Raw genomic sequence first — 13,415 nt, forward strand, 5'->3', positions numbered from 1 at the left:
TGTCCGTCGTCCGTCCGTCCGTCTGTCTGTCTGTCTGTTTGTCCGTCTGTCTGTAAACAATTTTTCAAAACGCTACTCCTCCTACAGTTTTGTTCCGATTTCAATATAACTTGGCACACAAGTAGACTACACTAAGATACATAATTTAGTGCATCGGTTTATGATTTCGATGGACGGTGTTGCCATGGTTACTAAAAATAGAAATTTCTGTGAAATTCCTTTAAAACGCTACTCCTCCTACAGTTTTGTTCCGATTTCAATATAACTTGGCACACAAGTAGACTACACTAAGATACACAATTTAGTGCATCGGTTTTTGATTTCGATGGACGGTGTTGCCATGGTTACTAAAAATAGAAATTTCTTTGAAATTTCTTTAAAACGCTACTACTCCTACAGTTTTGGTCTGATTTCAATATAACTTGGCACGCAAGTAGACTACACTAAGATACATAATTTAGTGCATCGGTTTTTGATTTCGATGGACGGTGTTGCCATGGTTACTAAAAATAGAAATTTCTGTGAAATTCCTTTAAAACGCTACTCCTCCTACAGTTTTGGTCCGATTTCAATATAACTAGGCACACAAGTAGACTACACTAAGATACATAATTTATTGCATCGGTTTTTGATTTCGATGGACGGTGTTGCCATGGTTACTAAAAATAGAAATTTCTGTGAAATTCCTTTAAAACACTACTGCTGCTACAGTTTTAGTCTGCTTCTAATATAATTAGGCATACAAGAAGACTATACTAAGATACATAATTTATTGCATTGGTTTTTGAATTCGATGAACAGTGTTGCCATGGTTACTAAAAATAGAAATTTCAGTGAAATTCCTTTAAAACGTTACTCCTCCTACAATTTTGGTCTGATTTCAATCTAATTTGGCACACAGTTAGAATACACTATGATACATAATATGTATTTCTGTTTTTTTTTTTTTTATTATTTGGGTGAATGGTGTTTTCATGGTTACTAAAAATAGAAATTTCCGTGAAATACTTTCAAAACGCTACTACTCCTAGTTTTCATTTGATTTCAATATAACCTTGTCACAAAAGTAGACTACATTAAGATACATAATTCTATTTATTGTTGCATGTTGCAATGTTTCAAATCCAAGTGCTACTTTTCTTTTGTTATACAAACAGACCAGTAGAGCTACAGTCTCATCAGAGACTTCTGGTTTCAAATAGTATTGTAAGAAATACAAAATCACTAAAAAAGGACTGAAAGGAAATAGAATTAGCTCTTGAAAAAAATATTTCTTATGGTTTTATTTATGTTTTAGGTATTTATTTATTTTATGTTTTGTTGTCTTAATAAAACAACATCATGCAGAAACTACAAGCAAGGAGATTTAAATGTTTAAAATCTTTTCCTCATTGATTTTTCATATCATTGTGGGCATTTTTGTTATTAAGAAAACATTTTTCAAACATAGTTTCATGTAACACCAAAAAAGAAGGTGTTTCCTCTTCTGTCTTACGCTACAGTAATTCCCACCAAAGTACTCCTTTGACTAAATAGGATAGCATGTAAAATAATATGATGAATAATATTTAAAGTATATACAGGCTGATGTTAAAGGCAGTTGATATACTTATTTTATTATTTGTTTCCTCTTTTACGATTGTTGATCCAAAAGAAATGTCACAGCTTCCATGAAATCGTTATTAACCGATTGTTTTTATACAATAATACTCCTATCTATTTTGACTTTTGCCTTAAAATTTCATTTAGATATAAGCAGTACTTTCCAAAATATTAAAATAAATACAACGTTGGATCTCGTCTATCGCCGCATCACAAGGATGTTCCGACGTCGTTCTGACTTTTCTCTTTCGTGCACATTTTCGGTCTATCCGCAACTAAGATCTACGCAAAAAGGAATGACTTTAGGAGTAGCATTTGGACAAAGTTAAAAATATATTTTATATAATATAATAAAATATGAAGATAACGAACAGTATCATAAATCCATTCAAATCGAGAACAGGACAAATACGGACCTCCAGAAACATCAGAGGGGCATCAGGTGCCATGGAGGAGTAGGAGGATAAGCATCCCTTGTCGACTCGTCAAACTGAAAATAAGTGCAGCAATGTAAATTCATAACGACGGCTTTAGCAATCTTGCAGTTTGGCGCCGAACGAAACCTACTGCTGTGTTTATCTTAATAATTTACAAAGTATTTTATAAAACTAAATGAAATCTTATGACAAAAGTCAAAATAGATAAGGGAGTTAGTATGTAAAATTGGGTTGATAACATTTGATTATTAAATATTTTAAAGCAGTTGCGACATTACTATTGGATCAACCCTCGCATTTCCGGGACTTTTTTTGTTCTTAATTGTTCTTGGAAACTTCTTATCTATGTACAAACGTCGAATTATTTTTAAAAATCAATAGGGGAAGAAAAGACAACAGGAAAGGTAATTATAAAGAATAACGACATGCATATTTTCATCGGTTTACATATTACTTGTGTAGCGAGTTTTAATTCAAGCATATTGTCAATTATTATACCTCTACAGTTATAACTCCATATAAAATTTATACCATAAAACTGTCTATTTCCCTGCTTCCCAATCTGAGAACTACTCCCTGAAAAATCGGATTTACTCCCTGGGACTACTCCCTCATTAAAATTTATTAATGTTTTTTAACTAATCAAAATGCTCCGTGAGCGGAATCTCGAGTCTGTGACGTTATGTTGTTAGCAATGTTACTATGACGTCAAAACATTTCAACATGCAATGTCAAAATCATACTGGAATTGAAGTAAAATGACAAGGATTATAATTCTTAGAAATATCAGAGAAATTATTTTTAAATGTTTTATATTTCTCGGTATTGATGCATAATATATCAAAAACAATCTTAATTACATGAATTTATTTTTAGTGGAATGCCTCGATATTGTCTAAAAAAAGTTCTGGGTATTTGGTTTATTAAATCCTCTTAGGTTGTTTCGTTATAATAAAACAGTTATGGAATGCGTATGAGGGAAATGGCAAGTTTATGGTTTCCCTCGGCAGGAAATAGTTTCCTCCTTCAAGGAGTCATAAATTTGCAATTTCCCTCATATCCATTCCGTAATTGTATATTATTGATTGCTCATCATTCCATCCGTGTACTATAATAATGATCTAATTAATTATCCGTAGAATCTGGAAATTAAATGCTAATTGATGCTTAAGCGTACGAGGATCTTATACAAAGCGTGTGTGAGCAATGTACAAAGCAATCTTCCTTTTAAAGCTTGCAACCATTCGTGTAAATCGAGCTGACTTTCGTGCAAACTCTTGTGTTTAAACCACATAGCGGTCCCTGCAATCTGTGTATCGTTTTGTGCTAATCCCGCAGCGAGAGTGTGCCGTTCGTGCAGCGTGCGTTTAGGGTAGTAAAGCATTTCAGGATCTTTCAGGAACAATTTTCTTTCAATGGCACAAATAAATTTGTATATCTCTGGGCTCTTACGCAGCTCTGTTAAGGCTGCATAAAGTGAGCGGGGCCTAATTTATACCGGAAATGTCTACAGTGACATCACACAAACATAGCAATTCCTCACAACGACAGAAAATGAAATAATTTGCAGTTTTAAACTGCATAAGAGTGAAGAACTACATCAAAACTTACCAATGCATTCAATTTTGTCGCTAGTTAAATCCCACACAGCAAGATATAAACAAGTCACTGATCACAATGCATTTGTCGACATGACGTCATCATGGTAAATTTGACGCATTTTATGTGCAGTGAGAGGCGGATCAAGTTATTTTTCCACAGTGAAAAACGCATTTTATTATTAAACAGAATATAATTTGCAAATCTTTGGTAGACCATTATTACAAATCTGAAACCTTTGTTTAGTGCCATTATTTAAAAACTATCGAGAGAATGTATTGAATTAATTCTACCGTGTTTTTATGTACAGGGTGTGCATGTTTCACTCCGAGGTGCCTCATTGAATCGCCTTTTCGCAAGGGCATACACTTAATAGATCTTGACCATATTTTGAATATGCATAACGGAAACATTCCTTAACTTGAAAAGTGCTGCTGCTTTCCTGAAATAGAGAGTATTACTAAATAAATAAATAAAATACATGGTAAAGGTCACACATATTTCGACTATAGCCAAATAACTTGAACTTTAAACTAATAAAATGCAAATTCTATTTAAAGCAGCAGCACTTTTCATAAACTACAAGTTATGAAGATAAAATTTATTACTGAAATTTTTGATTATAACTAGGGTATGCCCTTGCGATATTGAAATTTGTTTATGACCTACATACAGTACACATTACATGCATTTATCACGTGACTGTCAAATAACGTGACCAAATCAAATTGCGCACCGAGCAGGGTATACAATGTTATTTCAATTAAAATTAAAGTTATGTGATAATATAGTAGCTTTACAAAAATTAATTCAGTTTAAAATGGCATGTATTTATGGACGTTTATATTCCGTTGATTTATTCGTAGTACGCCTTAACAGTCCTGCGTAAAAAGGCCTTCATTATATCTATTTACAAGAACCTCTTGATTACGTTGCACTTTAAATATGCTGATTCTCAACAAATACTTACAAGTCTCAGTGTTACATGCACGTATTTGTTAAAATCACAAATTGACATATCTCCTTAAAGAATGCCATGTTTTTACATTAAAAATGTAAGGAATTGCTTTAATATACCCAAAATCAGTGTTAAAAGTAAATGATTATAAATTTATTTAAATAAATCATATCACTTATTAACGCAGCAGATAAAACATTCCATGGTATTGAGAGTGTCATTGATTCCCTAATGCAAGATTTTAAAAATACCTTACATTTGAACTCAGAAACAATTAATGATGCATATTTTATTCTTTGCTGGGTTAAGCATAAAAGGAAGATCTGAAGATGAGTTATATACAGTGGTCAACAAAGAAAAATTCCAAAATGAACAAATAAATGAGAAGATAAATTTTATAAATGAATAAATTGATACAATATGCACTTTGATTTTTAACGTCGGCATACTTGATCTGAATATTGATTTGGTTTGGAATGGAACACTGGACATAGACAAGAATGAAACAAACAACGCTGAAGTTTCTGTGTCTGGACCGATAACTGTTTTCTTGTTTTCTCAGACATTCCTTAGAAATGACCTTCATGTATTTTTTTGATTGATTTTTTGAAGTTTTTGGTAGTTTTTAAAACAATTACAAATTTATTTACCATATGAGAAGGACCTGTTTGTCTGTGACAGACTTAAATTTTAGACCTTAACACGGCAATCCAGTCCATTGAGCAGTGATGAATGTTTACTGTGAAAACTCCTGCCGTGAAAAGAGGCATACATTTTTAAGATCTCATCCAAAAAAAAAAAAATGCCAAGTACAAAACTCTTGACGAAGGAACATTTTCTACGATTGTTTTTTAATCAACTTATGTTTGTCCCCAACGGGGCTGGCTTGAACCTACGACCCTCAGCTCACGGAATTGACGCTTTACTGTTCTTTAATAGCTATTTGCATGGCCTTAGGAACCGGGGGCACGGGGGGGCGTGCCCCCCTCAATAATTTTGCCGATATATAGATTACTATAGAAAACATAGCTACTTTATGCTTGTGCCCCCTCAATAAAAACGTCTGATGACCTTTTTTTTTTTGCTTGTCAAGGAATTTTGTTAGTTGATAGTACCCCCCAACTGAAAATGTATAGCTGTGACCCCCAAACTGAAATTGCTTACTACGGGCCTGATTGGAATAGCTATGTGAACAGCTATATTCTATCAAAATTTAGTTGTTTTTTTTTTACAGTGACGTTAATGATATTTCTTGTAGATGTTGAATATATGGATAAACTGACCTTATACAATTGCCATCTGGGTCGCCATAATATATTTGTACAACTCATCCCCCCCCCTCCCCCACATCCGCCTACATATTTGTAATTTCTCGAAACCAATTACATTACAAACCTAAGGTTTTGCAAACATTAACAACAGTCAATGGTGATTAACCCCCTCTAAATAAATGATATACCAACATTGTATAGTGGTCTGAATTTAAAAAAAAAAAAATCCTGGCAACTACAGAGTATTTGCCTGTACTCTACATGTTTTCGGAGTACTAAAACTAATCATGCTGGTGGAGGAGGGGGGTATTAAGAAAAATGGATCCTACAGGGATATTCATAGGAAGAATATTTTCAAAGTTCAGTGTAGTATACGCTTTCGAGAACTCAGAGCATGCTCTTATGTAACGAATAAGGTGGGAAATATAAACACCGTACACAGGTGACAAAGGGAATACTGCTTTATTTTTGTTAATAAGTAAGTATTGTTAATTGATAAAACGTCGACGATAAAGTCATATGTCGGATTAAAGACCCCCCAGTTAAAGACTTCTTGTTATTATATTAAGTTTTTGAATAGACTCTGCTTCGTAGGAATTTGAAAAATACGTCATCTAATATAGAGCACAACTAGCGCTCATTGAAATTCCGTCAGATTATTGAACTACCTGGTCTAAAAAAATACTTAGATATTATGAATTAGGATATAATATTTACCCCAGAGTACTTGTTTGTAGAATCAGAATGGTACCAAATGAAATATATACAACGAAATAAACATTTCTTTTCTTTCTTTTTTTGTCTGTTTACATGTATTGATCTCTCTTCATTCTTTTGTAACAATATGGAAAAATTATTAAGACATGACAATTGAAACCGACAACATAATGACTTTTTATATTTTCAACAAAATTTGAATGATGCAACTTCTAATGTATCATCTCTGAAATGAAATGTAAAAAGAAAAATAGCCCTCAAACCCATTAACCTACGGCATCACTTGACTTTTTATTCCTTTTACCTGGCACATCAAATAAAAATTCATCTATACGCATCCAGAAGTGAGCAGGTCCATATCATTTTTTTGCCTACAAATAATCAAAGCTTTAACAAAGATTTCTCTCTCTCTCTGTGAGTGTGTTACAAATAAACCTAATTTCATTTTGGATGAATTCTTTTTAAATGGTCAATTTTTCTTAAATGTTCAATTCTTTTATGGGTTGCCGAAATATGGCTGAAATATTGCAGACTCGGCGTTAAACAATAAACAATCATTCAATTAATATGTTATGGGTATTCTTTCTGTAGCACCAAACTATTCACTATTAACAAATTCAGTATTTCCATACATGTGAATATCCTGATACGCAGGTTCATTTAGTGTTGCATCTATTTGGTTGTATCCACATAAGTGGCCGTCGTCGTGTCTTACACAAAGTTGATCATAATTCTCTATATCTCTCTGATGTGAAGTTGTTTTGTCAGTTTTTATCCTATCTCTTTGTGTGTTTGTTTTTCTTCCTCGGATGCAAACACCCCAAACTCCGATGCCAAAAAGAGTAATGATAAAAAGTGTTGACATGACGGAGATGATAACTGTTGATATCCGTGAAATTCCATCATCTATATAAAGAAAGATTAATTTTGAGATGTTGGCTTTGGGTTTTTGAAAATTTAAAAAAAAAAAAAACATGCAGAAATACAGCCAAATTAATAATATTCAAGATTCTCAAATATGTAAGAAATAAAATGCAGCAAACGAACTTAACATGCATGTATACTTCTTCAGAAGAGTATATAGAGCATTGACATTAAACTTCAATCTGATGCATTTAAGTTTCAATAACATAGTTTACATAGCGAAGATACTGAAAAAAAAGATGTCAATGGGCCAAAGCGTTCGAGTTACCATGGTCTTGCTGTTCTTTATCGGCAGATGTTCTCCCTTATGTATTCATATGTGAAACTCCGAACTGACCCCACCCTACGCGCATGTACCTGGTGTTATAAATTGAATTTAAACTTGAATTAACACTACCTGTGGATTTTCCATATTAATATGACTAGTCACGTCTTTGCTGTTCTTGAGATCTTTAAACGCTTTCCCTTTATATTCCTTTGTGGAACTTTGGCAGCCCGTCATGGCCCCTCCCTTCTCCCGGGGTCATAGTTATAACAAATTTGAAGCTTTATCACCTGAGGATGCTACCATATAAATATGATTAATAAAAGCTTTGCCGTTCTTGAGAAAAAACATCTTCTTATAAACATATTTTAAACTCTAATGACACATTGTGACTCGACCCTACGCCCGGGTTCGTGATTTATTAAAAAAAAATAATAAAAACATAAATCAACAGAACCTGAGGATGCTTCTTTATAAACATGACATATCGTGGCTTCAATGTTCTTGTAAAGAAGTTTTTAAAGATTTTCTCCTTTATATTCCTATGTAAAACTTTGATTGCCTATTTCGGTCCCACCATAGCCAAAGGAGTCATGGTTTGAACACACGCCAATCTACACTATATAATGAAGCTTTAACATAAGATTCATCTTTTTTGGCCCAATGGTTCTTGGGAAAAAGATTTTTTAAGTGATGCCATTAAATATTCACAAATTCTTAAATATATATCTGGAAAGAGCACATGGCCCTTCGCTTGAACCAACTTAAATTCTTTTTACTCAGGGACGTTTTGTGTTAAGATTGGTTGAAATTGAAATAAACAAAAGAAATAAAAGGGATACTTCATGCAAATCTCAAGTTGTAAGAAAAAAAAAAGAAACCCGAGCGTTTTTACTTTTCACCTAGGGATCATACTACAATATTTCCCTGCATACTTTCTGTATCATATAATTATGCTTTTAGGAGACAAAAAGCTTTGTTCTTTTCCCAGCACCATAAACCTCGAACAAATGTACCTGTATCATGTTCATACACATGAAAATTCACTTCCAACAACTATTCGCTGACGCATGACCCTTTTTAATTATCTCAATTCCTGAAGATTGACATTAAAAGTATCAGTTTACGATGATAATGACATTGTTTTATGACTGTGGTTCAAAAATGTAATCCCTTGTTTAACATTCATTGACTTGAATTTGCAAAGATGAATTCTAATTAACATTTTTAAAATTTAATTAAGAGAGAAAGAGGTTTAGCAAAGCTGCAATTTAATTTCCAAGAAAAAGATACTACTACTAAATACATAATCGCATAACAGAAAAACCTCCAAGAAAAACACGTCCAAGAATAAATAAAGAAGTTCCAAATGCAGCAAGCCTTGTCAAGATTAATGTATTATTGTAAAAAAAAAAGCACGTGTAATTTATGGATTCTTAATCTCTAAATAGAACAACATCAATATGAACTATATAAGTAATCAGCTTGTATTACTTCAATTTGTGATATTAATTTAATTTAAGAAAACTTTTTTCTCACCTGCGCAGGTTTCAATATCCTTGGAAGATACTTTAAAAGAAATGTCAAATCTTCTGTTTTACTCGGTTTTCAATTTCAACGTAATATGTATAAGTTAAAATTCGTGAAAACATTTGCTTGCGATTTATTTCTGCCGTCTGCATTATTGACATGAAAAACAGACATTAAAATTTTATTTCATTAATTGATGAAAGTGGAAAAGATCATTATCACACCTTTAAAACATAAACTACCACTCCAACCATCCTCGTAACCATTTTCACAGGTTCCGTTCAACTTGAAACAAGGGCTTCTGTTGATACAGTGGGGTTGAGGCTATCTGGTACCGCTTGCAGGTTGGCGGACAGGAGTTATCTCTCCTTAACTGCGCACGAGTTATCTCGCGTTACAACGGTGTCATACATGAATTTCTACCCTCATTGAAAAGTTCAACCTAAATCGTTCTATTGAACTGTTTGTATTTATCAATAAGAAAAATATGTAAAACGTAATAATTAAGTTAGAGTAAAATATTGTTATCTAATTGGTGATCTTGGGAGCATATACTCATGTTGAGTAGCTTTCGCAGAAACTCCGGGGGGGGGGGGGGGAATAGTTATTGAATTTAAAAAGGCTTTTTACGGAGCTGTGCCCCCCCCCCCTCAAAAAAAGTCTAAGGACGTTTATTTATTTATTTATATTTAATCATTAATTGTTATTATCATTTATTTATTTATTTTTTGCTTCTAAAGGAATTTCTGTATTGTTGTGCCTACTGCCTACTAAGTTTTTAATTTACATTCCTAGAGAACACAGACCTGGCTGGGTCAATGGGGAGTTACAATTCCCAGACCAATAGACCAGATATCTATTCCCCCTCCCTACACATACAAACACACAAAAAGACGTCCGGCCCAGTGATGTAGCATTGCTTTTGAAAGGGGGCAACCAGAAAAAAAAATCAAGTTATACGCGTAGACCTGAAAAAAAAAAAAAAAACAACTTGACAAGCAAAAATAAAAGGAAATTGATTTATTTCATATCTTTAATTTCTATACATTAATGGCGAAGAGTGCTTGCAAATGCACAGAATAATGTAATGATAAGTTTGTTTGTCTGTTGCTTAACCTCGAGAATTTTTTCACTCATACGGAGACGCCATCATTTGCCGGTGGAGAGCTGCAATTTTTGACCTTGGCACTGAGGGCCATTGAGCAGTGATGAATCTTTTTCGTGCCAGCACCTACTGCGACACGGGACCTTGGTTTATTCGTTTTCATCCAAAGGACAGGTCTCCACGTCCAACAGTGGGATTCGAATCCGCGACATAAGGATCAAGCGATAACTATTTATTTTATTCCCTCATCAATTCAAACTTTTATGCGCAGTTACTGTAGCTGGATTACCAACGCCTCGAGCCATTACGGTCCGAAGTCTATACATTTTTGCCGTGGTTTTGCGACGATGCTGGATTTTTTCAAATAATTCAAATGCATTTTGAATCATTAAAGTTAATTGAAATTTTGCACTTTAAAAAAATGAGAAGATTGTTTGAAGGAATAACAGCAATCAACTCCTCTTGCATTCAACTATAAATAAAAAAATATGAAAACATCAAGAATTAAAAGAAAAACTGAATTTGAATTAAATATGATTTTAAACTTACAGAAAACAAACAAAGTGAGAGACAGTTGTATTGTACAAAATGGTAGCTACCTACCTCTAACAGGTACCAGATTATAAAGCTACCTAAATGTAACGGGTACCAGATTATAAAGATACCTACCTGTAACGGGTACAAGATATTAAGGCTACCTACCTCTATCGGGTACCAGATTTTAAAGCTACCTACCTCTAACAGGTACAAGATTATAAAGCTACCTACCTGCAACAGGTACAAAATAATAAAGCTACCTACCTCTAACAGGTACCAGATTATAAAGCTACCTACCTCTAACAGGTACACTGTACCAGATTTTAAAGCTACCTACCTGATACAGGTACCAGATTTTAAAGCTACCTACCTGTAGCAGGTACCAGATTTTAAAGCTACCTACCTGTAGCAGGTACCAGATTATAAAGCTACCTACCTCTAACAGGTACCAGATAATAAAGCTACCTACCTCTTACAGGTACCAGATTATAAAGCTACCTACCTGTAACAGGTATCAGATTTTAAAGCTACCTACCTGTAGGTAGCAGGTACCAGATTTTAAAGCTACCTACCTGTAGCAGGTACCAGATTATATAGCTACCTACCTTTAACAGGTACCAGATTATAAAGCTACCTACCTGTAACAGATACCAGATTGTAAAGCTACCGATCTGTACATGTAGCAGGTACCACATTTTAAAGCTACCTACCTGTAGCAGGTACCAGATTATATAGCTACCTACCTGTAACAGGTACCAGATTATAAAGCTACCTACCTGTAACAGGTACCAGATTGTAAAGCTACCGATCTGTAGCAGGTACCACATTTTAGAGCTACCTACCTGTAGCAGGTACCAGATTATATAGCTACCTACCTGTAACAGGTACCAGATTATAAATCTACCTACCTGTAACAGGTACCAGATTGTAAAGCTACCGATCTGTAACAGGTACCAGATTTTAAAGCTACCTGCCTGTAGCAGGTACTAGATTATAAAGCTACCTACCTACCTCTAACATGTACAAGATCTTAAAGCTACCTACCTCTAACATATATATAACATATCTAATTATATAGCTACCTACCTTTAACAGGTACCAGATTATAAAGCTACCTACCTGTAACAGATACCAGATTGTAAAGCTACCGATCTGTACATGTAGCAGGTACCACATTTTAAAGCTACCTACCTGTAGCAGGTACCAGATTATATAGCTACCTACCTGTAACAGGTACCAGATTATAAAGCTACCTACCTGTAACAGGTACCAGATTGTAAAGCTACCGATCTGTAGCAGGTACCACATTTTAGAGCTACCTACCTGTAGCAGGTACCAGATTATATAGCTACCTACCTGTAACAGGTACCAGATTATAAATCTACCTACCTGTAACAGGTACCAGATTGTAAAGCTACCGATCTGTAACAGGTACCAGATTTTAAAGCTACCTGCCTGTAGCAGGTACTAGATTATAAAGCTACCTACCTCTAACATGTACAAGATCTTAAAGCTACCTACCTCTAACAGGTACCAGATTTTAAAGCTATCCACCTGTAACAGGCACTAGATGATGTTGCTTACGAAGCACTTGTTGGAAACAGATAATGAAATCGTTTAATTCTCGGGCAGTAGCTAAAGGATGACTGCACTTAATGCTGTGATTTGGGTCTTTTTCGGTCGCTTCTATTACTTGTAAATCTTAAGTAATTTCACTTTTATATACATTTACCACATACACCATAAGTCTGTCAATTTGTCACCAGATATAAATGTTAAATCACCAGATATAAATGTTAAGAATAATTTTAGACTGTAATACAATAAACTAATTCCATGTTTATTGTCCTAACTGTTTTCCAAACACAGAGAATTTACACTTATTTAACATTATGTATGCATGAGAGGTGGAGTTAACATCGTAAGAATGGGTCTAAAATTAGACTAGATGAATAACAATGACATGTATTAAAATATAAGAGATCACTGTTTTTCACCTCTCTGTTTATTCTGTTTGACACAATGACATTATACAAAGGATTAAAACGTATTTATCAATATAAGCACATCCATGTAGGAAACGTATTTTAAATTGAGGCCTGACAAATTAACGTGTTCGAGCACAGTGTCCTAGTTAGCTCAAAACATGCTACCTATATGTCACGTGACGGAATTTAGTATTCACAGTTACCTGAAAAAAGATATCACGTGATGAATTATAATATTCAACGTGTCACAGCCTTTGGTTTAAACAGAGAGAGCGGGTGTAAGAAGAAGCAGTTTTTTTTTCTCTTTTAAACCATGAGCGCATGTTTGTCTATTAATCTCATTTTAACACAACATTACTAATGCAAATATACAACTACTGTAAAAAGGAGAACAATAGACAAACATGCGCTCACTATGTATAAAGTCAGTAAAAAAGTGGGCGTCCTCATTATCGTACGGAGATTGAAGAAATTATGATGAC

This window comes from Saccostrea echinata, unplaced genomic scaffold (assembly GCF_033153115.1).
Source record: "Saccostrea echinata isolate AGI-Se365-2 ecotype Australia unplaced genomic scaffold, CSIRO_AGI_Sech_v1 ptg000005l, whole genome shotgun sequence".
NCBI classification, from domain to species: Eukaryota; Metazoa; Mollusca; class Bivalvia; order Ostreida; family Ostreidae; genus Saccostrea; species Saccostrea echinata.